The 23,965-nt window shown below is 37.3% G+C and overlaps 1 long non-coding RNA gene across 2 annotated transcripts in view; it reads right to left on the reverse strand.

The window, feature by feature from the left end:
- LOC107319032 (uncharacterized) overlaps window positions 1-23,965 on the reverse strand; it is a 63,876-nt gene that overhangs the window by 21,447 nt on the left and 18,464 nt on the right. The window contains exon 1 of one of the 2 annotated variants that reach the window (XR_014947481.1): window positions 13,714-22,582. The exons of the other annotated variant lie outside the window; for it this stretch is intronic. This is a non-coding gene — a long non-coding RNA (uncharacterized LOC107319032). Of the gene's footprint in view, window positions 1-13,713; window positions 22,583-23,965 lie in introns of those variants that run through there. 2 annotated transcript variants of the gene reach the window in all.

The raw sequence follows: 23,965 nt of genomic DNA on the forward strand, positions 1-23,965 counted from the left end.
TGATCTCAATCCCAGAATGTAAACTGCCATTGACAGAGATGCATGAAAGAATCATAACAGGGAAACCTGCTGCAATTTTTCATCTAGTTACCAGCTGAATCGCTGCCATTACACTGAAGAAGCAAGCTGCCAGCCCTACTCTGACATGGCAGAGTGCTTTAGATGTCGTATGCACAAAGCAAGTATGTAGCCTGACTGGCATTTACTCCTTTTCATGCTTGCAGACTGATAATTATTGTGCACTGCCTCAAGCTTGCAATTAGAGGCCACCAAGAAACAAAACATAGTTGAATTTCAAGATTAAGCCTTTTGCATGACTAGTCATATTTTCCCAGCGTGGAATATGTTGTTGCCAATGAAAACAGAAATCACCTATGCCACACTGTTACCAGATTAAGGGAGATACTATCTGCAGGAACAAATGGAGAATTTACATATAATAAAGAGTAATAATAACTGTCATTGTTACTGGTGACACAATTAGTGTTGATGCTGACTCTTGTGTCACAATGCAGCTTTTAAAGGGGATGAGATAAAACACTGAGTTCCCAAGTACTTGTAATTATATATGCTATAGTAATTTTGCTGTACAATTATTCAGTCTGTGTTTTGAGCGTATTCTGATTCCACCTTCCCAGCCTCCTCTCATGTCTCCCAGAGCTTTGTAGTTTCACTTCACAGGAGGTTTTCTCCTCCTGCTGCAGAGTATTTCATGAAAAATGTGCCACGTTAAGCGCTTGTGCCATTTCTCAGTTTCAGTGGTGGGCAAAGTACAGAAAGTTAGCGAGGAATTAGAGAAACACCAATAACAAAGTAGAATACATAAAGAATAAGGCAGTAGGGAATGCTGAAGATAAGGGTTTGAGTTTCTCTTTTCATTTTGCATTTTACAAACCGATTGCTTTATTCTGTGCTCTATAGTGGGTGAGGGCTAAGATAAGTTGCTTTGGAAAAACAGAGTTGCTCTGCAGTAATAATCAAATAATTATATATATGAATGTGTTTAGTGGAACATTTATTGTAAAAATGCATTGCTTTCACTTAACAAAGGCACTGCAGGGAAAAATATAGAACGAATTAACTATGTAGAAACTTGTCTGTACACAGTTGAGTACCATTTAGGAAAACTCCACCTACTCTGAAGGTGTTGTTTCACCTTTGGCTGTTTGAACAAGGATGGGAAGAATCCCACGGATACGGGAGAAAAAAATGAAGAGTGTAGATTTTGAGAGCTAATCTGCTGAGAAGATGGTGTTTTGTGGTTCAGGAGAATCTGGCTGAGGTAGAGTTGCTGTCTGCAAAGAGCTGGAAGAAGCAGTCCTGCTCAGGCTGCCAGCAGTGACTGCCCTTAAATGACAGAAAGCATCTGACTAATTTTGATAAAGAATGCTTTTGTTTTAGAAGGTTTTGTGATCTCTGTATGTTACTAGATGCAGTCTGCAAAGATGACTTGTGACTGTGCTCAGTGGACTTGCTGAAAAGAGAAACATATATTTAGTCTGATACATCCAGTTCCTGTCTAAGGGGTGTTGTTTCTGCCTTGTGGACCAATTACAGAAATTAACAGCTTGCAGAAAAGCAAACCATCTCACTGAGAGGCTTGATTAAGTATCTGAGCTTATGCCACAGGCTGGTAGCATCAGTTTCTGGGATGGAAGAGAAATAAGAAATGAGAGCACTCTTTTCTGAACTGTTAACTGTTATACTTGTTCAGCTGCCTTGAGAGTACTGCCCTGAAAGTGAAGGGAATTGTGGAGAGTGAAGGCCAAAGTTCTAAAGCTCAAGAAGTACCATAAAGATATCTTGTATTTGTGTTCCATTACTGAGGATTTGACTTGGAACAGAAATCAGTCCCAGCCAACCACAAGACCGTTGCCCAGATTTTCAGACATCTTCTGTAGCTGTTCCAAATGTGTATCAGGAATGGTTACAGAGTTCAATCACGGTGTCAGTACCAAGAAAGTAGACAGAAGCAGAAAGACCTGTGTGCTGTGATATTTGTCCCAGTATCTTTCTGTCATCCTTGCTTTTTTTATGAAAACATTCCCACATATAGGCTTTATGAATAGGAAATAGCTGTGCGTTGTCAGTCCAGGATGTTGTGCAGGGGTAGGTAGCTGTGCATAAATTGCTAAGTATGAAACAAAGTAGAGTTTGGTCCTCAAGAGTAATTTTAACTCGATCATGTCTGTGCAATAAGCCTTGTAGGATTCCTTCAGTTATTTGGAGAGCTTATACGATATATTTGTTTATCAATTGGTATTTTAGTATATGATTTTTGGAAAGCATCTGTACCTGTAGAATAGTAGACAACACTGCACTTTGTCTAAAGCAACTCTTAAATAACTGCAAAGTTCCCACTTTCCACACACTGATGACCTGTATCTCCTTGAATCCCAAATGCTACTTAGTGCATTTAATCTCAGCAGCAATGAAGGATCTTCTTAAGTTATAGCCAGTGCATTAAACAGTGATCAGTAGAGATCTGAACTGCAGGATAATTCTTTTATGTAATTATTTTTCTATAATGCAGTGCAAGCACAGTGAGGACTCTATATGCTATGAATTTGTCTTTGTAGTGATAAAGTTTTCCACCTCCACTGCTCAAAATTATGATCTCTTAGCAGATAAGCCAATTCTTTCCACTTCATTTTCTCTTCAAATGGATAAACATGGTGCCTGTTTCAAAGTGCTAGGTCTTCTACACTCCCACAAGCCTTCACTGGTACTCTTCTGACTGCTACATCAAGTGCATTAACGTGAAACAGATGCAGAGAAGGAAAAGCATTAGAACAACTTTTCTGCCTACTGTTATTATTGAGGATGTCAGCTTTGAACTGGTATTCGCTGCAGTTCTCCAAAAGGAAAGTTACTCCAGATCATTTTAAGGATTTAAAGGGGAGAAAAAAAAAAAAAGATTTCTATTCATTTTGTAATGCAAGTTTTGTTGTTGTTGTTTTTTTATTATCTGTAGGCATGCTTAAGGGAAGAAAATCTTGCCAAAATACTATTTTTTGTCTTATGTTTCTAAGGAAAACTCTAGTAAGATTTCCTGTCACTCATAAAGAAGCTATTAGGGTAAAACGCTGGAGAGAACCAGAGCTGCAGAACTTGAATTTACCCATTTTTGAGCAGCTGTTATTTTCATCCTTTCTGTAAACTTCAAGGTCACTTCTCTGTGCTCAGTGAAAACTTCTTCTGCTACCAGTGTCCAATTTAGTGTACCTATTACTACTTATTTTAAACATATTGAGGTTAACTTTGCATGTCATTGTAACTGCTGACATCACTTGCTATAAAATCCATATATGCACCTTGTAAATCTAAATGTACCCAATAGTAACATGCCCAAATGAAGTATGATCTGATGGCCACATGAAGCAGGATCAATTCTTTGCACAGCTACCTATATACATGAAGATATGTGTGAATGTGTCTATTCAGCATATGTGTTCTTCATAAATAATCCCAGAATCAATGAAGAATATATTAGCTCAAAAAAGATTTTTGTATACCTCTCCTCTTTGGCTACTCCAAATATTTTCCCAGGTTTCTTCCTATCTCTTGCAAGGCACTTTTTGTTTCCCTCTTGTTCTCACAGTCTGTGTACAGCAGACTCAGCTATTACAAGACTCATCAGCTTCCTGTCCCGACAACAGGCTTTTCCTTCTCCCTTTAGTCTTAAAAATGCACATCTCATTGTCATCTTGAAACTGCTTAGGGTATGTTCACACTTATAGCATCATAGCTCTTGTCAGCAGATGGGAAACTGTTTCCCAGAATGAAGGGAAAAAATAGCAGATTTTCTATATGGGAAAAACATGGGAATAAAATTTTCATTTCCAATTTGAGAGAGCTGTAAGCTAACCTGCCGTCCTTTCAAAACTCAGTGATGGTTTATATCAAAAGATCTTGTAGTATATACCAGAAAAAAATATTCTACCTTTGCTTGATGTACTCAGAGACCTGTTGTGAGGGAAAATGCTACGTGGCTGCTAATAATCGCCCTTAAGCAATTTGAGAATCCAGTGGTTAGGACCAGTGATAATGGCCTACATGTGCTTCATCTGACTTCTCAGAAGCATCAAATGATAGAACTGCCAACTTTGAATTAGGGTAGAACCTTTTCAGACCACAACAACCACACACTTTTCCAGATTGTGAAGATTTTCTGCTGGGGTTCCTTTGCTTGTCCATCATGGATGCCTGTGTTTCATGAGCACAGTTCACTTTACTCACAGTGCTGTGTCCAACCAATGCAGCACAACTAGCTTACACAGAAGTATAAGTTTCAGGCCTTAAGGAGAGATGAGAGTGGTGGAGGTATACAACCAGCTTTGACATACTTGAATGGAAGTGGTACAGATCACAATAAAGTCTTTTAGAGCATATAATACACTTTATGTATTTATTTTTTAAATAAGCTTTGGATTCAAAAAAACATCTCCTCTACAAATACCTTTACAGTATTATTTGTTTATCAAGAACAGCTGTTTGCAGAATAGAAAATGCTTGTGGTTCAGTCCTTCCCCTATTCCAGGAAGTAGTGATTGGTGCGTTGCTTGTCATGAATGCTAAATTTGCTGAATAAAAAATGCTTTAAGGTATGGTCCCTAAGGGAAGCTGTTTGTAACTTAATATGTGAGCAAATAAATATATAGATGTGTATGCGTATGTAGATGTGTGTACACGCTTGGAGATCTAATTTTCATCTTAATTTATACTAAATCTGGTCTCACTGGATCTGTAAAGTGGGGTAAGCTTGGGCCTGAATGCTTACTGGAATAGAGCAGTTTTATGTAAAAGACTGGTCTTGTCAATTCAATGGGATTTTCATCATGATTTTAATAGGATTGAAATTTCACCCTTACTGTAACATAAAATAGCTTTAATGTGAACCAGAATCAATCATATACACTAATATACATGTGCAGTTGTATGGTAAGATTTACCTTTAGTATGATAATGTTTCAGTTCTATTCATTTCAATTTGCTGTATCTCTAAACTAAGTATTTTGTACTGTTTGAAGTAAATTGCAAGGTTCTTATCCATGGCACTGGCTTTATTGTTCTGCCAGGATGTCCTCTTTTGTCATAAAAACAATAACTCGGTGTAAGTAGTACTTTTTAGGTTTACCAATCAGACAGATTAATTATATCTTTTAATCTGGGTCAACCTGCTCTTGCTTATTATAATTTGGCTCCAGGTCCCCCCAGAAGAGGAATTATTTGCAAATAATTTAGTGGCAGAATCACCCTCATATAAACACTGCAAGAATTACTGGAAGGCCCAGAAAAAGCTCCCTAGAATTTTAAATCCGAGTGCACAATATATTTCCTAGAAGGAATATTTCACTTTGCTTAAACCTTGAAGTGAATGTGTGTGTATGTGTATGTCTTCAGGTGAGCACATAAAAGGAGCGGATAAACAAGGAATGGGGTCTTTCCTATATTTACAAAGCTGAGACTGTCTAGACAGGGCACTTTTCCTTATTCGGTCTACCAACTAAACTTGGAGAGAGCATACCAATATTCAAATTTTATCTTAGCTGCTATGTGTATACAATCCCTGCTTAGATTGCTAACCAGGGTGATTATTGCTGACTGAAGCTGTTAATGTTTTGGTTGGATGTTTGTCTTTTCGAAAATGGACTGAAACATTTTTCCCTATAGGCTACTGAATTTTCATTGCATGTTAACTGGTTATTTTCCAACTCCTCCACAATCCAGTAGTGAGAGAAAGTAGTTACTATGAAAACTGAATTTATGAAAGAATATGCTGATTTGTTATGAACATTTGATGTTTACTTCATGCCTGGTGTTGAGTGGTTGTTTGTTTGTTTGCATACTCATTTGGAGGAACTGTTGCAGCTTGAGGTTTGGACCTGGATGTATATTATAATCAGTACAGTACATCTGCCTTCAGGAGCAGTAACTTTAAAGTATCAACATAAGAAAGCTTCAAAATAAGTCTGTAGAAAGTGCCATTCTCATCTGTTTGGAAACGTAATCATTCCTACAGGAAATATTTTTTTCCCCTTCAGATTGAACATTTGTTTTGCAGTGCAGCAGCATAAAGAAGTGGTTAACAACACAGGCAAGACTGTTATCAAGTAGGCGAAAAGTAGTCCAAAATTATGCCTGCATTTCAAAACATGTCCTGTCAATAAAAGGAGGTCATGACAAAATGAGTTTTAATGTAAAATTATGCATTTGTGAAGGAAAAACATATTGGAAGAGCTTTTTTGACAAATACAATGCAAGAAATTAGCTCATTTGGGTAGAGAGAACATTTAAAAATGCAGCCACATGCAGATTTCTTAAGAAACTACAACTGACAATTAAAGAGGAAACCTAAAACAGGATTACAAAAATTGATCAGATGGTGCAGAATGGTTGACATTAATGTGTGTACTGCTTTGTTTTGACTCTAGACTGTGGAGGAGTTTTCTTATACAGAAAATTTCATCTACTTGTTCTTGTCTCCTCACACAGTCAAATATTTTGTGAGACAGATCAAAAACCCTCTTTGACAAGCTCATTCCCACGCTTCTGCTTTTTAACCTGCTTTCTTTTATTGTGTTTTTCGTCTTTTCCTAGAGGCTTGTTCAGTTAAAGAAATCTGTGCTTGAAATCTGTTTCAGAAGTTATATAACTCTTGGGCAAACAGTATTTAAATGAAATATGGAAATGGAGGTAAAAAAATAAGGAATGTAATAAGTTCCATTACGCTGCCAGCTATGTTCGGGAGCATGGTGTATTGTTGACATTGGCTTTGGCTAAAGCACTCAAGATGGGGATGTTCCTGGATGCACTATTTCTGTGTAATCTGAGTTTCACACAGTAATACTATCGGTGACTTCTCTTATGCTTCAGGACCTTTCACATTACAAAGAATGAGGTATTTTTTGGTAAAAATCTTTGGTCACTATATGAAAAGTTGTAATGTGACTCAAACAATTGAAAAAAATAATATATGAGTATAGCATTTGAACAGATAGGCTTTTTCAGTTAAGCAGAATTTCACTACCTACATGTGCAGACCCAAAAGATATATTGTTTTGTCTAGAGTTAAAGAACTTTTCCCTTCTAAAGAAATAGCCTTCATCACATCTTGCCATCATAAGGCATATTTTGATGCCTTAACCCTGCTGAGTAGTTCCTTACCTTTCCACATTGTGCATTTCCCAGTTAATAATTGAGGCATTGCTAGGTTGATGGCTTCTGGCTAACCCATAGGATTATGTTCAAAATTACCTGTAATGTAAGTGTAATCGATCTGATTTCACTGATAAAGAAACTGAGGCAACAAACAATTGCTTGACATGTTCACCTGAAGGGAAGACTTCCACAGGGTGCTGGCATTTGAAGGACATTGGTTTCTCTTTTCTCATTTCATTCTCTTCTTCCAGCCTCAAGCTCTGGTTCATCTATTCCCTATTCTCTTATGCTGACACAAAAATTGATGCACCCCTATTTGTTGCAGACATATATATAGTATCATTCAGCAAAATAGTTTTGTCTTGCTTTGTTGATAATGATACTTAAAGATATTAGAAAACACTTGTTTTCTGAGCTCTAACTGGGTGCTATGTATTCCATAAACCTGAGCATGGTACAACTGTAACATACACATCTGCGCTATATTAGTGTCCATTTTGTAAAAAGGTAAATATATATACTACATGTAAAAATGTGTTCTTTTGGAAAAGTCTTATCAATGAATTTGTGGCCTCATTTTAAAAATAAACACCTGTTTCATCATCAGTACTTCTTAACAGCTGCAGCTGCTTGAGACAGAAAACTATTTTGTAACCAGAGGCTGCTGGAGTTTTAAACAGAACCCACGTGGATTTTTTTGGAGTTTCCACAGATTTTAAATTGTCGTTTTGTATCTGATCATGGCTGTTAATTGTCCTTAGGAACTTGAGTGATGAAACCAAGTGATCATAGGAAAAGCAGATAAATACTCCATAGAAAATGCTTCTATTCTTAATTCATCTTAAAATTTACCCTGCCTGCGTGACTTTCAAAATACTAAATATAATATTAAATCATAATCCTGTTACAGATTCCTGTAGTTTTAACTTATATGTATATTTTGAAGCTGCCTATTGCTAGCTAGGCAAAGATATTTGGCATTTAAAAAAAATACATCTTTAATATACTTATATTAAAGTTATAAGTACATTATTATAAGTACATTGGGAAGGAAAACCATGTTAAGTTCTTGCTGCCAATAACATGGTTTAATAAGAATAGCTGGATCAGTTCTGACTACGTTTAGGATGATGTTTGTACACGAAGGAATCTACTTCCACTTTATTGTATTTTCCCAGTACAGTCTACCTCTTTATCTGTGATCTTTAGAAGTGCCGTTTTGCTTCACCTGTGCTGTGTTCTTGCATTTGCTTATTGAGTATCAACTGAATGCAACTTCTGGGTCGTTTCTGAAATTACTTTGGCTGTCTGTGATGCTCTGGCATCTTTGTCTTTTATCCAAAACTTCCTTCTGGCTTGTAACACACTGCAGCTGCCACTGCCAGGAGGCCTGGGGACTGCACTGAATTGCAGTCATTTCTCCATGCAGGCAACAGTCTTCACGGTAGAGGTCCTACATGCTTTGAAGAGCAGCAGGTGACTTCCTCTTTACCCTTCTCATGGTTAAAGTTATTTTTACTGAAGCAGAATACCCTTTAATATTACAGGATTCTTTTGAGATGATAACTTTCACGATTCCCAGATATTTGTGGAGTGTGACCTGGTTAAATCAAGCATGGTTGTTTAACTACCCCACTTCTGGATATATTGTGCAATATATTTTTTTACTCAAAGAATTCTGGAAATGATAGAGGAACTTTATGGAACAGCCCTGTTCCAGGGCTTATTCAAAAACATCGGTCCCTTCCTTCCATTCAGGTGATCGTTTTGGGTGTACAGAACATGTTATAATGCTTATCACTGGTCAAAATCAGCAACAATTCAAATGAAGGTATGCATTTAGTTGCAATTTGTTCCAAGAGTGTCATCTTAGAACAGTAAAACAAATCTCTCAATTAGTGTACCTGATTTCAGACTTGCCCTGAATACCTCCTCTTGAATTAGGTATTATATACTTTGCCTATTGTTTGACAAATGTAACCATTATAAGTACAGCTTCTGCTGTGAGAGGAAGAGCATAGCAGAGGAGTTTATGAGCTTGACTTCAGAGCAAATTTGAAACTGAGAAAAGTTAACTAATATCCTGTCTTTATAGATACGTTTTGAACTGGTGCTGTAATTCCTGCAAGACTAGGCATGAATGAATATGAGGTTCAGAAGGAAGACATGCTCCTCCTCACTGATCCAGTTTCTGCCTAATTGCTCTTCTGCTCATATGTCTTGAAAATAGAGCATGATGCAGATGGAGATGGCTGAAGTGAGCTACACGTCACAGCACTGAGGTATATCTTTTCCTCTGAAGCCTTTTTTCTGCTGGGTGGAAAAATCTGCTGATTACACAACAGTGTTGTCTTTAACGTAGATTGTTTTTCCTGTTGCAGTCCTGTTAATCTTTTTTTTTTTTTTTTTTTTTTCTTTTTCATTTCTACCTACTCACGAAGCACAGTAGTCCGGCATTTTTCAGTGCAGAGTGTTATTTTAATTTGCTTTTTAGATGGGGAAGTCTGGTTTTCTTTAAAGCAAAGCTGGCACTGACAGAATCTTAGGATGGTGTAAATCTCGTTCAGTTGTATCAGTTCCTCTTACAGTTGTACAGACTACGTGTATAAAGCAAACACAGAAGTTGAGCATTTTTCATCTGAGCTTGTGGAAAAAATATTTTTAGAATCTTTAATTTCTGTAGTTCTCCCACCTGGTATCTCCTTCAGATGTTTGATTTCTGCACTGAGATAGACGCCTCAGAAAAATCCAAGACAGATAAGATAGATCTAATTTCTAACCCTGACATCTCTGCCACCCCTTCATTACTCTTCTTTAGAGTTCTTGCTATACCCTGTGAAAGCAAATGTTCCCATTACATCTGCAGCTTCTATTGGGGCTGGGGGGGTGAGGGGGAGAACTGTTGTCTATTAACATTAGAGCTATTAAAAAGTGGAGCAAATTGTGTACAGCACAGAATCTGTGCACTTCAGGTGAATAATCCATCTGAGAGGAGAGTCAGTCCACCTGTTTTTCAGGGAGTGCAGGCTATGTTAAGTAACGTTTTTCACCACAGAAAAACAATCAGCCTTGGATCAATAAACTCCAGAATGGATTTACAATATCCAGTTGGAATAGATTCTGGCTGCATCTGCTCATGGTGTCTCAGTTACAGTCACATATACACTTAACCATGTCCTTAGGCACTAATCACGTCAGCTCTCCTAGTATTTTTTCTCCCATCAGCTTTCTGCTATAAAGTTATTTTCAGAAAACAAAGAGAAAGAAGAGTGTGGTCTGTTCTATTGCTGTTGTATGCTTTAAGCACATATTTCATAACTTTACAGTGTAAAGACATGTAAAGACTCTCTCCAGTATCCTGGCAGTGTATGTTTGAAATTGTTTAACCTTTGTTTTGCAATGTAAAAATCGTGCCCCTGTGTTTTTGCACCAGTCCTTGTCTCCACAGTGACTCTCAGTTGGTAACTTATAAATGTACAAGAGAGTCTCAAAACACGTTTTGAAGGAAAAAAAGCAGGGAGGGGAGGTTGGAAAAAAGAGAAGAGAAAGAGCGACTCATCTAAAGTTACACCAGCATCTTTAACAGCTGTGCGCATATTAAAGGAAGTAATGGGGGAGTGAAGGTACTGCATATTTCAAAGCTGAACTGTTGCAGTAACAATAAGAAAGGGGGGATGTTGTGCAGAGTTAGCCAAGTGTTTGAAGTACATTACCGTAAGCCAAACCAATGAAGTGGACAAGATTTCTAGCATGTTGCAGTGGTGCCTCTGCGTACTTAATAACAGATGTTTGGTCTCTCTAGGCAGATAATTGTCCTGCTGTAAGGTTGGCTTGACCTGTGTGAGCAATACTGTGTACAGCACTGGAGCAGTAACAAATGATCATAGCTTTTCTCTTTTTACTGGTAGAATGCTTAGCCACGCTTCCTTTTAAGCACATAATTACTCCAAAGCAACTGGAGCCCATACATCCTCCTTGCCTAATGGCTCTGAAGCCATTTTGCTATAATTTATGGGGACAGGGTTCAAAGTTTTAATAATATTTGGATAATATCATTGCCAAAATGTCTTTGAGCTTTGATGAATAGAATGAGAGTGGGCACATTTCGATTCTGTGCATGACAGTGCGAGTGTTAACAGCACCATACTTTGTTCAACCTTTATGGAAACATTCACGAACCAGTTTGCTCATGAATTATAGATATGAGCATGAAGAATTATAAACAGCAGTGGAAAACATACAGGGTTGCTTGTTCATAAGGGACTGTCCTGTTAGTGGCTCTTCTTTATGCAGATAAATGAATTGCAGGGAATACAAAAATGGTTTATTTAAACCCTTAGCAGATAATGTATTAGCACATCAACATAAAATACACATGCACTGTGGCATGCTTTTGGATATTTATGTTTATACTCTCTGCTCAAGTGGCTCACTGATTTTTTGGCTTCCTATCATTCACCTAATAATTTCAGCATCGTAACTGCACCTCTGGGTATGTTTATCTGACAATCCAAGCTGTTCTTTGCTTTATGTTGCTTGCTGAAATTGGCTTCCCAATTTGCTCTGTAAGTTGCTTCAGTGTATGATAGGTTAATGATGTTAATCAAAGCTAAATAAGAGTAGACATGATCCTTTCATTGAAGGCATAGACCAGCAGCAGCCAGAAATTGCTAACACCAATGGAGCAAACAAGCCTATAGGTATGAGATAACAAAAATAACAGCAAAATGATTCGCTCAAACTAATGTACACCTAGAGCTCAATCCAAAGCCTACTGAAGCCTGTAAGAGGTTCTCCTAATGTCATTAAGATTTAGGTTGAGCTCATAACAACCCACATCACTTGGCTTAGAGTATTTTTCCAGTTTGCTTGATAGAGTATGAGATTTAGCATGAACAAACTGTGGCTACGTTCTGTAGATAACTCATCCATGAGAGGTTAAGGATTTGTTAAACAACAGGAGCGTTACACAGGCAATATAGAAGTGCTGATTCTTCTCCATGTGCAACAGCTGCTCTCAGTGATAAACAAAAAGAAATACAAATATGAACAAGAGTGATTTTAAAAGTTTCTAACAGTGCTGGTAGCTAAGAACAATTGAATAAATAGTCTGTCTTTAATTCCATTCAGTGATATTCAAGTGCTGTTTTGTTTAATCAAAGAGGTGTTTGATTACAGAAATAATCAGCTGACAAAGTCCCAACTCAGGCTGAGCACATAGATGGCACTGGTGAGGTTTTATTTAAATTTCTACAAAACTGTTAAGATGGCTGTAATTACAACGGTGTGATTTCATATTTGATAGCTTTACTTGAAAATTCTAGTGTTTTTTATGATCTGTATATATTCATTTATTGTAGATTCCTTTGACTATAAGCCACAACTGGCTTATTGTATAAGTATTTTCTAAGGGCTCAGTCATGTTAACCAACTAAAATCATTTCAGCTGATTAAACTGAGGCCTAAACATACCATGAGTTTCATCACTACTAAAAAAAATAATCAACCGAAATATAAACTATTATATGTGGGACCTGGTCTTCCAATTTGCATAGAAAAGCATATAATTATGAGAAAAAAAAATAAAAATAAAATTAAAAAAAAAAAAAGATTATCTCCTGTAGTTACTTTAAAATAAATTATGCATCATTTTATTCTACATTAAGTTGTTGACTGAGTCTTTAAAAATAGGTATATTTCTGTATTGGGTTAGTACTAGAAAATAAGGTGTACATTTTATTTTCCATTCTTTATCTACAAGGAGAGTCTGGAAGCCTTCAGCCTTAGAAGTTAAAAATACAACATCTCTGTATTTTTCTTAATTGATTTCTGGAAAAACTGTGATCTCTAAGAATGAATTGAGAGACAGGAGTAATAAAGGCAGAACTAGTTTTACATTTTGAACAATTCCAACAGCGGGCTGAATATTCAACAACTGATAGGCCGAATAACAAGTTGTTAACTTCATAATGCACAGTCACAGTACATATGTGTCACTTTGAGCAAAGATTGAAAAGACATTAGAATTAGAGATTTAACAGCCAGTTTTGATTAAATCAAAACAATCAGAGTAGTTGAGTTTGCAACAGAATTAGATTTTAAAAATCCAGACTTGGAATACCTTGCTGGGCCTCACAGTTGAAGTTTATTCAAGGATGAAATTCTTGGTGCTACATTTGAAAAATATTTATCATGGGATGCTTAACGATTCTTAAGGCAAATGAGGAGAGCAGACACATAAAGCCATATTTTCTGTAAAGTGAAAATATTGCAAGTGCTTTTTCTCCTTTCTTATTAATGCACTTATAATTTGTCTGATCTTACTTTAATCAAAAATGTTCAGTCCTCACACCTATCTATCACACACATCTATCCATCCCAGGACAGTGTATCACAAATATGGTAAGTCAGTATGGGAACCTGAAAGACTCAAAAACTGCAGTATGCAAGAGCAATGTTATGCCCAAATAACTACATCATTTCCACCTATAATTGGAGAGAGACACTTCCAATTTACCAGTAAGACTTTTATCTTTGAAATAATCGCATTACCTGCCTTCGAAGAACTCCTGGTTTCTGTTTTCAGATCACATCCTGTTGAATGTCCCAGTGATGTAGTCAGATGTCCTCCCATCAACAGAAAGTCACCCAGGCACTGATATGATATCAACTCTTTATTCTTCCATATGTATCAAGGAAAGGTGCACTCCACACAAAGCAGAGGGATTACTTGGTACCTGGTAGGATTCAAATCCATACTATTCTATTCAAGGTCTATAAGCATCAGTGAAAAGTATAACCACTAATTTAACTCAGGAGCACACATGATTTGGGGTTCATGGGCCAAAGCGAGTCCTCCAACCCCACTGCCTGCCTGGAAGACAGACGTGCTTCTGTCCCCAGATCTCACAGAGCTTAGGGAAGGTTCACAAATAATGAGGAATGCCTGGCAAACCCTCAAGCACAGTACGTGATGCTTTCAGTTCACAAGCAAAGCTTGTCAGACCTCAATGCTGAAGGAAATTTGACTTGAAATATGGTAAGAATGGTCATTCTCATAAAATTCGCAAAACTTGCTACTTTTGATTTGATAGGCAATTCACTTGCTTGTATAACCAAGTGAAAGATCCCAGCATATGTGATAGGCTGAAAGTTTTATAGGGCCAGACTACATCCTTATACACAATTATGAAACAGCCATCAGATTTGGCAGTAAGTTATGAATGTGCTGAAGATTATCCCAAGACAGCATTTGGAGGAGTGTTTGAGGAGATAATTGTTTTGTTCCCATTCATCTCTGTACCTCGTCCCGTTGTGCCATACTTCTGCCCCTGAAAACTGGCACTGTAAGTTCATGGCAAAGGGAGAATTATGGTGTTCTCTAGTGTTTGGTGCTGGCAGATGCTGAACCTATGGGAAGACTGTTAAGTATTTTTGTTTTGCCTTAGTTAAATTTAACTGCTGGCTGTTGTGCATAGGTGTACTTCTAGTCTTATCACCTCCTAGAGCAGTGGAATTTGAAGTAACCTGCTTCTTGTAGATGCATGGGAGCTTGGTGCTATCACTCTGTCCTTTTATTTGGCTCTCTCACCTAGAACAATGGGTGATTAACACAAGTCAAAACAAGAGCATAAAGGGAAAAGGCAGCACAACCCGCCTTGGTGCAGCTGCTCAACTCCAATGTTTGCCTGCTGCGTAACAGCATGTTACGGTCACTGCCAAGCCTTGATCTTCTCCCTGTGTGTCAGTACTCCAAGGATCCATCCTTTAAGCAGCATAGATCACACAATTATACATTGTTGGAGAACTTCAGTGTCACTTCTAAGCAATACACATTCTGCAACTTGAAACAAAAGTGAATTAAACAGAACTACACAAGTGATGTTTAAGTATTGTTTTGCTTTTGCTTTTTATTCATACTGCTGCTTTTATTACCAGCAATGCTCTTATTCATTTTCTAAGTTATTGAAATGTCTGTCTGCCTATTTGTCAGACATTTCAGTTTCACAGCTTTTTTTTTCATTTTTATGCTGATTGTAATGCCAGCATAATATCTCATCAAGATGCACCTTCCGTGGAACAGAATAGAATGTTTGAAATCTTAAGAAAAAGCATTTTGATTCTGGAAAAGCAAAATTATCTTATATTTATCTCCTGTAATTCCTAGAAAGTTGTTCCAATGCAATCCATTCTGGCCCAAAACCATATAATATCAATGAAGTCAAACTTCAAATCAGGCTTGGGGAAGTGAATGTGAAGCACTAGAATCTATCACAACCTTTTAAAGACCGTAATGAAAGAAGAAAGTACATTATTTAGGAGAGATGAAGACACTGAGCTGTGTAGGGTTCACTTTTAAAACTTATGAAACGCAGTAAGAAAACGAGAAGTTTTCTGTTGGTCTGACTACAGAAGATCAGTGCTCCAGGCTTCAAGCAGATTCCTGCGCTAGCAGTAAGGTGTGGTTTGTCCCAGAAACTTTCCTGTCTTGGTCTTGCAAAGATTTAAGCAGAGATGGAACTGAACTTCTGAGTAGCAAGGTATTGAATTTATTAGCAAGCTTGGTCTGCTCGTTTTAACATATTGTGGATAAATTTCACAGTTTTCCTTTCCATTCTCTGTGAGAGAGGTTATCGTGCTTTTAGCTTAGGCAAAACCGCAGACCACAAAGGGCAGTCAGTGTATGGCTTTCCCTTACATTAGCAGTCTTTGGATCAAGCTCTTGATTTTCTTTCAAAACCTGACAGACATGTACTCAATTTCATATGTACATAATGTGACTGTAATGAGAAAGGGAAAAAAATCGTTCACCTCTGAAGACAAATAACCACATCTCTAAAAGGACATGGTTACTTGATAGTCACAAATTAAAATGAGATTCTGCATACCTGCTATGATTCAGTGTTTAGAAAACAAACAGATAGGGTTAGATCCAAACAAAGGATTCATTTTGATAGTAAACATATTTAAGAGGGTGCCTGTGCAAATGCGAATTGTTTAGGGGATGGATTACCATTTTGCATACATTTTAGAGCTCTGAGAGAAGCCATTAAGGGATTAACACCTCCGATTTATGAAAATGCAAGGATGATAAAGAAACAATAGGGGTGACAGCATTGTGTAAACGACATTGATTCATTTCAGAATGGGGCTGTTAACTGCTGGAAATGAAGAAATAAATGGAACAATGGATAGATGCTTTTACCAGCTTGTCATTAATTAGCAGTGAGCACAATTCTTTTATTGTCCTTTTTGAAAAATACAAAATTGGTAGGAAAATACAAGCACTGAGCAAATAGATTACTCTGTGTCACTAGGCTGACATCTGCATTTTCTTTCTTCTCTCATGTATTCTGTTTTTCAAATGATATCGAACTTTTAGCCTGGCAGCAAGCCCAAATTTTGCTTCCTTTGAAATCCCTGAATTCCTGTGTTTTCATCCTTGAAATCTTACTGCTTTATAAAAGCATAACAAAACCCATTACTTGAGAAAGGGTTAATAAACGTTAGTGAATCCCCCATAACACAGCTTGGAAGCACAAACAACAGCTCAATGCGCGATTCTGCTGACCTATTGCATCCGATCAACTGTGGTTTTATTTCTAGCAATGCCAGCAGGTGGGAACTGACAACATGTTTCTTTGGAATCGTAAAGAAAGATCGGCTCTGATGGAGAATTAGCTGGAAGTAAGTGAGGTTGTTTGGCACAGATCTAAGCAGGGACAATGCTTGATTATGGCTATCACTCTCCAGCTGCTGTCAGAATGTTAAGTTTGCTTTCTTGAGGCCTGACATCTAACACATTTCTTTTTCTAATTAGTATCTGGTACTGTAGATGCTGATATTTTACTGCATGTCAGATGCAGGAGGCTGAAATACATCACTGAACTCAGAGGTACGTCTGGGTCCTCGGAATCAGCTTTTACCTCTCAATATGAACTCACAACCTCTTTCTGCCTTTTTTTTTTTTTTTTTTTTAATATGTAGATAGAGAAGTTCATGTGTACAAATGTCTGATGCTGGTGTCTGAGAAAGAATGCCGAGCAAGGCTGACAAATCAAACATTGGCCAGGAAAAGGAGACCAAACACTGGTTTCTTTTTTGTCAGCATCAGGCAATATTCTGTTCACAAATCCTTCCCCAGCCTGGTAGCAAAGCAACCTACTTCCCAGCTGCCAATGTAAGGGTACAGGAGGTATTTATGTCTTGCTAAAGAAGTGGCAGCCCTGAACCCAGATTCAGGTAAATTAATTAAGTTAATCGTTGTTAACAATTTCCATTTTGCCACCTGTGCTATGATACTGTAGGCAATGAGGAGTCAGAGCTTCCAACTGGGATAGGTGTTAAGCACAGCATGATAGAGCAATGTGGTAACAAATATGTGAGTGCAGGTGTGACTGAAAAACAAGAGCATAAGTATAAATTCAGGCGATGCTGTTCAGAAATTTGCTTATGTTTTCTTCCTGCGAGGCTCTGTCAAGTCTGCTATAAGGTATGGAATAATTTTTGTTTTTCTTAACTTTGTCAGGATGATAGAAAAAATCACCCATGTTATTTTTCTTTCCTGTTTAAAAAGTCCTTACAAATTTGTACATTTTAGACTGAGTTTGTCTAAGTTTCAGTCACCTTACTCTCCTGGAGATAATATGCATATTTCTTTTGTAAAATTTGTAGGAATCTGGGGGTACTTATGGTAACTCCTAGTCACAGTGTACTAACCAGTTCTGCAGGCAGGCCATACCCTGCTCCCAGCTGGCAGCAGTGCCAGGTCTCTGGGCTTATTTTTATTGTGGCTTTATGTTTTGCAGAGCAGAAAACCTGTTTAGTATAGTTTTCATGAGTGCAGTTCTGTACACCAAACATTCTTTTCAGAGGTAGTCTTGCAAATATGCCAGTCTTTCTTTAGGAAAAGAAATGCTCTTTTTTTTTAGCATTAGGGCTAAGTCAGCCTCTGTATTTGTTACACTTATAATTTATGTACCTGTGACATAGTCTCTCCTCTTTGCTAGGGAAGGCCTCCCTTTTGTACTTGCATTTAGCTCCCTCTGTTTATAACTAATCTATGCATCTAACACGATTTAAATTCTAGTATCAAGTTAACAAAGAAATGGGACACAAGGCTATAAAGATGTAAAAAGAGGTGTTTAGTAAGGTTTCCTCCTACCTAGAGCAGAGATTCTTCATCATATGTGAAAGCCATTGAGACTCAGTGAGAGTTCCTAGAATTATCTGTACAGAAGAAAACAATTGTAAAGGTCCTATTGTGGGGGAGCACTGAAGCACATGATTTACTCTCAGGCTGCTAGGAGTCCCATTGATTTCAGAAACTAGTGACATGCAGAAGGTTAAACATGTGCTTTGCTGGGTTAGGGCCAAACCTGGTATCATTCTTTTGAGTAGTTTACAAAACCTTTTGCTATTGAGTGGAATTTTTTATTTTTTTATTTTTTTAAGTTATAAAGTTATGTTGTGTTTTAAGTCAGGATAAAAAAGAACCAGCTTTGGTTCAAAATGTAGCTGGTTATTTTTGCAAACACAGTGTGATTTTCTGGCTGTATACACTGCAGGCTCCCTGTGCATCATCCCTTGCAGAGCCAAATACTGTGCTTGCATTAACTTTTCTTCATAGGTTGCCTGATAAGTGGCATTTCTCCTCCCGAGAAGAGTTGTGGCAAAAGCTCCAAGCACTTGGAGATGTACTGCTAAATACAGGATGGAGATTTTTAAAGATGCTATAATTGACATTGGATTCAGGTGAACACAGTATCTCCCACAAGGTTCACGTTAAACTCTGGTGTGATGAATAGGTTAGCTCTGAGCTCTTGATTGTATGCCTTGTTCTGAGGCAAACTGTTTTATGCCAGTGGAATCATGTGTCATGTGCTTAATGTGGGGAACTCTGAATGTTTCGATAGAAGAAAAATTCCAGATTTAGGTGAATTATAACACTAACCCTCTGACTGGGAAGAAAAAAATAAAAAGGGAAAAAAATCATCTGAAAGTGTAAAGTGTAATCCATAAATGAGAAAAATGATTGGCTCTCTCTGTATTCCTTTAATTTCTGTTTCAGTGTAATCTTTTACATTCATTTACAGCACAGCTCATGAGTATTAATTGTATTTATGTTTGAATCATAATCTTCATTTCATATTGACCTTTATGATTCCTCATGTCTACCCCACTGACCTATACCCTTGTCTAATTTCCATGAGGTTCTGAATTATACTGACTAATAACTCTTCTGAAGTAGTTGCTTTCAGAAGCTGCTAGTAATGTGTATGCTGGGACTTGTGGGCCGAGAAGGCCTGTATATTGTGGTGAGAATCATGCATGTCTTTGCTATCAGTGAGCTTGTTTGGTAGCATGGAAATGGTGGGTGAAAGCCTGAACTGCAGGTTTTGGAAGAGCCTCTCTTCCAACTGTCTGCTGAAGTTCTGTTATGTAATAAACAAATCAGTGCAGTATCCAGCTAATAAGGAATGGGGGGAAAGTAAGTGAAGGAGAAAGGGTTTGTTGTACTGTTCATGATAAAAAATGGGTAAGATCCACGCTTTGATGCCTGGTGTTCTCCAAGCTATGAAATAAGAGTTATGAGAGTTTTGGCCACATTTACATTCATATACTTAGTTTTACTCATATCCCTGTAAATAAGTTATTTGTAACTGCAACCAAAAAGGGATCTTGTACAGTTTAGTATCGCTTTATGGTTGACATTGATTTAAAGCACTCCATAAGGGGCACAGTACTGCAGAATCAATTAGAAGTAAATGCAGTCATGAAAGTTACATGAAGTAGTGTCTGGCAGAGTCTTGCAGACTTCATATGGCTGTTGGCCACCTGAAGTAAACAAAAAAAATATATATATGTATATAGTTTATTTCATATTAATTGATGGCCTTACAAGGGAACACACAGGTCCCTGACAAAATCAAGTCCTCTCAGATGAGAATCTTTAGCAATTTTAAGAGGATTTTCACCTAGTCTGTTGAAACAGACTGTCAAAATAATTGCCAAACAGGAATCCTGATTGTAGGGTCTTACCAAGACATAAGACAGCCTTGTTAATCAGCACATTTGTGCTAAGAAAATGAAGAGAAAAAAACCAAAGTCCTAGATGAACTCTCACAGATGTGTTCAATTCTGTCTAGTTCAAATACATTTTTTGTTTGCGTCCTGGTATAGGAAGAGAGATGAGCATAAAATAAAGCGTGTTGGATGAGAATTAGCCTTCCTGTGTGACTGCATGTGGTGGAAAAGAAGTTATGAGTTTTCTTCTGAGCTTATACAGAAAGACAGTAGTGACTCCAGTTTCAGGGAGTTCAGAAGCTGCACTAATTTGACATTGCAGTTCAATGCTGAAAGGGAGGAAGAAGGAAATAGGAGATATAATGTCTTCACGTTGTTTTCACATGTTCCAATCCAGCTGACCAGAGGCAAACTGTACCACACTGGAGGCTGTAGCACGCTTTTAACCATGGTGGCTTTTGTAGACCTCCCTCTCCCCCAAAGGTAGTATTGAAAAGCACATCACAAGCTCTTTGAGCAGAAGTAGTGTCATGTCTTTTCCACTTTTGTGGACTTTTGTCCTGAAGGGCTGAGCTGCCTGCATAGTGAATAAGGGGCATAACTTGCAAGCACAAAATAACTCTTAAGAAGATACTGAAGGGGTGCGTTCTGCAGTGACAGAGTCTGGGCCACAGGGCCTTCTGCGGATATGCTAACATTTGAACAAAACAGGAAACCTGAATTTGCACAAGAGATTGCCATCAGTTTACAGAAGATAAGCTTTTGGAGTGTCTCAGAGCTGTCAAATGTACTTAGTGCTTATCCTGACCTTTTTTTCTTTCTAATCTGTCAAATATATGGAAAGAGCTGTAAAGAAAGTAGAGATTAATTTACATCATTCTTATGTAGATGCTTCTTTGCTCAAGCTTTTCAATCAGTATTTTTAGATATATGAAATAGTTTCTTGATAAACCTCTGTAATAACATGTTATTACTCAATTAATAGGATCTTTCTTTTAGTCCTCCTAATGGTAGATGAAAGCAATATCTGGACTTCCAAAGCACGAGTGCTGACTAACATGTTAACAGTTTCTTCTCATTCACTCACTTTGCTCTGATCTGCCAATATTTCTGTTGAGATTTAACACAAATGTTTCTTGAGAACGTGGGAGAATCATCTGTGAAATACCAGTTTGTCAGCAAGCTGTTTGTTTATCCTGTGAGACCAAAACGCCTTGTAGCTGAATTCAATGCAAAGGTCTGTTGATAGTAGCTGGTTACTAAATCCCTAGTAAAAGAATGCTAATAAAGTAGATGGGCAGGGATTTGTCAATATAATCTTATTTTGAGTCCCAGTAATTTCAGTGATATACGACTTGGATTGAATCAAAACTAGAGGTTTGACATGGTTTGCTGTCTTTATCTGTAAATGGGTGTTTATTGTATTACAGAAAACAAGCCACTGTATAAGTTGCAAGATAAACATGTCTAAATCTGTTTGCCAGACTAGATTGTAATGTAAGTCATATGATAGAGAATCTATGTAGTTACATTAGTTGCCAGCTAACATAATTAAGCTGTTGCAGTGTGGTGCAGTATGTACCAAGGAAATCCCATACATTTGTGTTTTCTACTATTAGCACAGATACCTGCACACATTTGAAATTTTCCCACTTCTTTTCTGAGGGGCTGTATTTCAACATATGTTGTTAATAATGAAAAATAGATTGTGAAAGGGTACCTGCTCCTTGTACAGCCATTGTATCCTTCTCAGATGTGTATGGATAATGTGTTCCTACCAAAAACACATTCAGGTTCCTTTTGTTATCTAATCCAATTAATTTTTTAATTTAAACTGGATCTTTCACAGATAAAGGTAATCTGTATTGTGAAAGAGAGATGTAGATTTGAGTCCAAAATCTGGTTCTTTGGGATATCTGTCCAAGGAGGGAATGTCATGGGCTTGTCTAAGCAAGAGAGAATTGAATACAAAGTGTGTTCAAATACAACCACGTGCATTTCTTGTCTTCAGACTTTAATGTAGGAACTGCAGAAGTCATCGTGCTTACTGGCCAGTTTGCAGATCATTGGGCAATACAGAAGCTCCTTGCTCTGACATGTGACAGCCAGGAATAGGCTGGTTCAACTGCTTAACACAATACTCTTTCCTCTCCATCCCCTCGTTGCTCCAGAAGCCATGTCTGACGCAAAGAACAGCAAGCATAACATTTAGAGTTTTGGTTGGGCATTAGATAAATAGGTTTGTCTGTGGAAAAAGTTGAGAAATATTTATTTCAGCCATGGAGTACTGGAGCTGCTCCTCTTATAGGTCATTATAATTCAATATGTATGCACTGTTACAGAGACCTTTTATTTAGAGGATACTTGGTCAGCATCTTAGTATTACAAATACCGGACAATTTCCTTTGGTTCTTTTTTTTTTGTTTGTTTGTTTTTGTTTTTTTTTGACAGCTCTGATAATATGCAATATTTGAGCATGATTGAGTCTTTGGAACTTTGCACTGATTGTACTTAAAGGCATGACATGACCTAGCTCTGCATGTGGTACTTATGAGGAGAGAAGTTCTTTTTTAGTTCATCTTTGTAGATGGGCTCATAGCCTTTTTGCTCTCAGACTCATTCACTTACCATTGGAGAGCAAAAATTCTCAAACTATTTTAGCTAATTCAAGCCTCCTGAGATAAATAAAATAATAATAATAATATTCTAGTATTTCATACTGATCTGAGATGGGGACATGCTAATTAACTTAGCATCTGAAGGCTGGTTTAACATGAGGAAGACACCCTAGGTAGACTCTGCGAGCAACTACATAAAGTCTGACATCCTTTACCAGCTCCAGTCATAGTCAGTCTTCAATGATCTAAGGAAAGCAAAACAAAAACCAGAAGCCAAATTATACATCAAAAGGGAAACGATTTCTTCTCTTGCACTGCAGGCAACCAGCAGACCACCTCAGAATGAGATTCATATACTATGTCAGAAGGAAACAGTCAACAAATAGTCCTTTCAGTCTACACCACCCCGTATCTACAACAACAATCTATATAGCCAAGAACTCGCATTACTTTCTTTTTTTCTTTGAGTTACTTGAGTTCCAGGATTATCCTGATTTCAGGCACAGAGTCCTTTCCAGAAACAATACTAAACATGTGAGTAATTTTCTATAATATATAAGCAATATATAAGAAGAAATAATTTCTCTGCTCTCTGAAAAGCTGTACATTAATCGAGTGATGCGCTGTACAATCAAAGCAGCAGCTTTGAAGGCTCTTTTTGTGTTAGGAAGAATAATAGGATTTTGATTTGGGGGCAGAATAGCCCCAAAAGATGTCACACAAGCAAGTCACATCTAGACATTGTGTCATAAGGAATTTATTTTCTTCGTCTTGATCAAGTCACACAGCATCATCTCATTTATATTATATTTATATCTCTTATAAAACACCAATTTATTTATTTCATAACATATTTGAAGCTTGTTTTGTACTAATGCCCTGCAAAGTGATGAGACAAAAAAAAAAAAAGGAATATTTTCTATTCAGATATATTTCTACATTTCTACTGAGAATGAAAATATGATATCAAGTTTAAATAATAATAATAATTTCCTGGTAAATATGAGGCAATAAAAAGTTACTACAAATACAAGATAATATTATTAAGAAACTGTTACAGTGCAGTGTTCTGGGATTCTTAAATGGGTTTTATGTTTACTGATGTTCAGAGACACAGCATGAATTATGTGATGTTACAGGGTTGGTACAGCGTAGTTCAA

This window comes from Coturnix japonica, chromosome 6, assembly GCF_054131305.1.
Source record: "Coturnix japonica strain WE chromosome 6, WE-NBRP24, whole genome shotgun sequence".
Taxonomy (NCBI): domain Eukaryota; kingdom Metazoa; phylum Chordata; class Aves; order Galliformes; family Phasianidae; genus Coturnix; species Coturnix japonica.